Genomic DNA, 4,985 nt, shown 5'->3' on the forward strand with positions numbered 1-4,985 from the left:
ATTCCAGCCTCTGACCACGTGACTGAGTCTAAAATAAGCAAAGGAAAAATTCCTTCCATGTTAACATATTTCCGCTTCAAACATTTTGAATAGACAAACTCACCTTGCTGGGGTATCTCATGTATGCCATTTTATTAACAGAGGAGAATTACAGAGTCCATGCCACAACTCGGAGATAAAGTGTTCAGGATATAATTCCAATATCTTGCAGGCACATACGCATGCTTCACTTTCAACACGCATATAAAATGGCTACATGTAGAAAGGCTGTATAACCATGGTAATTGTCGGGATAAATGAATACTGCATGTAAGAATTGTCACTATGCCATGTTTTACACTATGTACATGTTAAAAATCCTTTTATGCCAATAATTTGCATAACATGCTTAGACAAGCATATGTTGTCCCTCAATTTCTTAAAAGAAATGACCCAAGTTAATAGTGCAGCAATAAATGTATTCATGTTTCATTATATACAGCTAGTGTGGGCTATAGATGATCCCACAGTAAATAAAAGAAAAAAGACAGAAATAAGATACATAAGGTACTTTTAATCTGATAGTTCAGAAAAAGCAATTATAATTTTATATATACATATATATATAGCAATTTTAGGAATTTATTCTTATTATAAATGTCTTTCATGTTCTGTTTCTTTTAAAGAAAATTTCATCCTAGATGTTCAAAACATGTTTTGAATATTTAATGTGACAATATCCACCTGATGTTTATATCTATAAGATTTAAATCCACCAATCCAGGTATTGGCAACCTATCTAGTACAGTTGCTTTCTAAATGCACATTAAAACCATTTGTCAACTCTGAAGGAAAAACAGACTTTGGGGATTCTTACATATTTTTTAATAACTGATAATTTATTAAAATAGATGATGCAAGGTGACTTCAGCTTTGACTCCTGGCTATATATATATATGTATATATATACATATATATATATATATAAAATACTTCACCCATTAGCCACTTTTATTCCAAACAGCATCTTCTAAAAAGTGAGCATGTTATTTTAATAGGCCTACTTTAATATATGTGTTGTGAAAAGAATTGCTGCTCAGCAGCACTAGTTGTGCTGCACTGAAGCCATAACCAGTCTATAAAATAACCCAGGAGATGTTATATCCTTGCAGAATTCATGTGCAATAAGAACTGCTGCATTTTTTTAATATTCACTGTTTAGCCAAATTACAATATAAAAGTGCCATTTGCAGCATTAGTTTGAAATTATGTACCACTTTATTTGAAGAAGGATAGCAAACACAAATACAGACATTGGTCAGAAACAGGAGAATCAGTGCTATGACTTAAAGGAATGAAATATCATGTGGATGAGAAGGTTGACCTAGATACCTTCTTTTTGCCACAGAAGTTCTATATAATCACTTATGAAGTCAGTCATCAAATACAGTGAGGTGGTTTTGTGTTTTGTAATTTTTGTTCTCAAATATTTCAAGCCAGCTTCTTAGCTGCACAGGCTTTGGGTCATGTAGACTCTGTTGTGAGGATTGAAGTGACAGTTGAGTGAGTTTTTAACAAATACTAAATCTTGTCCTCCTTCGCCATTTTAGATTTACTTTGACTCTTAAAATAATTGGACTATTTGTATTTAATTTAATCATTCTTGATTTTGTACAATTCTCTACTTATTTAAAATGAAGGTTCTGACTGTGAAATAAAACTCTTCAGTGGGCTCCCTCTTTCCTGAGTGAGAGAAGTCATTCGGATAAAGACAAGTGAGTGATCCTGTTTTGGGCCTCCATTTTGGAAATGAGCAATAAGCCTTCCTGCCACCCCCCCCCCATTTCTCCTCATTTATCTATATCCCTTGTACAAATCAAGCTTATCTGTGGGAGGACAGGGGGCTGAGAAGAGATTCATAGAATTGAATTACAGGCTAGGGAAGAAAGATCTTTTTCGATAGCTGCTTTCAAATAGCTGAGGTAGATACTAAATGGTTTCGAATGTCTTAGGCTATGCTCAATCCATCTTATGTACCATATTAAACCAAGAGATGTCATCCTTGGGAACCACACTAGTGGTGGTAGCTCCCTGGCAAGACTGCAGATAAATCAATGGAAGGTACTTTCTTTGGTACCTATCACAGTGCTTTACTGCCGGATTTTCTTTATTGTAAGAAAGAAGAAAGAAAGACACGTTATAATATCTATACTAGTAAATGAATCTTAATTATTTTCCTGGTTTGCCTTGTAGAGATAGAAAATAACTGATTGAATTGAAATGACAATCTATTCAGGATTCCTCAGCTGTCACTGGATGGTACAAACACTGGGCTAAGAATAAATCTCCTGGCTTCTGGCTCAATCACTGTCCAACTACATTCAAGTCTTCAAGTCAAGTTGCCCCTACTTTCAAAAATTGTTTGCAGCCTGTAAAATAGGAAAAAAGATGTTTTTAATTACACAGAATAGTACTTATCACGTAACACATGTTAAAATGGAGGATGAGATATTGTATTAACTCAAAACAATCTAGGTTCTTTTAAACTTCTGATTATAGAAATTCACATATATTGTATATACTCTCGATACACGCACACACACACATATGCATAGATACACTGGTCTAACATTATAATACTGTACTATGCCCTCCTTTTGTTTCACTGACAATATGTCTGGTTACCTTTCCATGTCAATAAATATTATAGCTTTGGTCTTAATTTTAGTATAGTATTTTATAAGAGGCATAAACTATAATTTAATTAATTAGTCCCATATAAATATATATGTAAACTGTTTTTAAGTTTTCACTTTAATGAATAATGTTCCAATCACATATTGTATCATTTTATTTTATTTGTTTCTTGTTTTTCTGCTTAGTCCATACAAAATTTTGATATAATCAAACTTATCCACATATTTTTTATTTCTAGTTTTTATGACATGGTTAAAAAGGCTTTCCATAGTTTTAATTTATAAATATTTTAAGCATTGTTTTCTATGAGTAAGTTTATGGTTTCATTTACACAAAAGGAATTATTGTTATTATATTATTATTGCTGTTAGGTGTAAGTTATGAGGTAGAGATACTTTATTTTTTCAAATGGCCAGCCATTTGAATTATATAATGATTGAATAATCTATTTTCCTACTAATTTGAATATTTTTAATATATTATTTAACTTATTTCTAGATTATCCATTACATTTATTTGGTTTACAATGTTTGCACTAGTACAACACATTTTAAATAACTAAAGTATTGTGAATAAGTAATTATTTATCTATTTTTAACATAAGGATTTGGGGATAGGTAGGGAAAATCCCCAACTGAAGGTATAATAGGAAGTATTGGTTCTATGTGTTTAGGAAGCTTTAGCAGTGTCTCGAAAAGGTACTGGGAGCAATAAGAGAGATAGAGGAAGAAAGATGAAGAAAAATACATATAGATGAAAGGCACTGCAATCTCGAAGGAAAGGAGGTAGAAACCATAAGTACTGATTCATACTTTCCCATGTAGTACTGTGTATATCTGTATCAGAATTGAGAATGGCATGATTGGATTGTTCCAGCTCTGGGAATTAAAAGTGGTGGTTACAGAAGGACAAACTGATACGAGCTTGAGGGCGCCAAGAAGAGGCTACTAAAAATGATGACCTGTGAGGTTAAGGCTAGAGGCAGAAGGACATAAAATCAGAAGAATACTGATAGATGGAGAAATGAAGTAAGACTTGTCAAGAAATTGTAGATGTTGATGAAATTCAAGAGCTCATTAAATGTAACTTAGAGAGTGAAAGAACTAAGGTAGAGTTACGGTCAGAGATGAGGAGATTGAAACTTACGTGGCTGTAATGAGTACAATAAATCCAACATACGTTTCTTTGTGCTGCCTATTTTTATACAAGGAAATTATCAGAAGGGTGAGATACAAGTTGAATGAAATGAGGGAATAAAAAATGTTATGAACAGAGAAAGAGTAAAATTCTTCAGTTATAACGAGTCAGGAAAAGGTTTAGAAGGAAAGGAGGGAAAACTGTATTTTTTTTTTAGAAAAAGTAAAGTCTTATTAGGATTAGGGATATGAGACAATATGTTTAATAGAAAAAGAGGAATGGCAAACATTTTTTGGGGAAAAAAAAGTGGCGCTGATCTAAAATGTGGTGCAGAGTCATTGATGATGTAGCAGGAGGAGAAAGAGAAAGTGGTATAAATATTTGAATGTAGTTCTCCAAGTTCAATTAAATGATTAGGCAGGTCCCCAAATTAAATTAGATGCCAAGAAACTGTTGGCAAACACAGTGCAGTAATTAAGTGCCACGGGGCTAGGAATGAGGCTGAGCCTCACCACATTCTGCCACTTCCTCGTGGCCCTGTTCTCCATTCCATGATGGGAAACTTGGTAACGGAACAAACCAATCACAGTCCAACATGGCACAAAAAGGATAACTGAAACAAAATGCTGAGGATAAACACAACTGTGGCCAGAGATGTCGATTCCAAGGGCAGCCTCTGTACTGGCCGAATGGGAATTTACACTCTTGTTTAAGTAACGTGCCAGGCTCCTGGGGTCCAGTCTGAATGAAGGAAGATGCAGTGCTCATAAAGAAAGAAAAGCATGCTGTAAGTTAGTTAATAAGCGCTGAGTGCCCTTCAAATAAAGATATGCATGAATTAGTAGCTTGGATAATAACCAGAGTTTCAAGCTTCTGATACAAGTTCTAGCCTGCATACACTGGGCTCACATTGCAGCCAGCGCAGTAGCACTAAAATGCCAAGGGTAGAGGCCCAATTGAAATCTCAGATTAAAATGTAAAGACCAGAATCTTGAAATATCTAAGAGCTCCTACCAAGGTTCCAACATTAATTCAGCATCTGTAACATGTCTATACACACACCCATATATGTATATACATGTTACATATATATATATGTATGTATGTATATATATAGTCATAGCTTGTTCCTGTTCTTATTTTGACTTGGTTGTTCTAATGTTTAAATGTTC

Source organism: Microcebus murinus, chromosome 7, assembly GCF_040939455.1.
Source record: "Microcebus murinus isolate Inina chromosome 7, M.murinus_Inina_mat1.0, whole genome shotgun sequence".
NCBI classification, from domain to species: Eukaryota; Metazoa; Chordata; class Mammalia; order Primates; family Cheirogaleidae; genus Microcebus; species Microcebus murinus.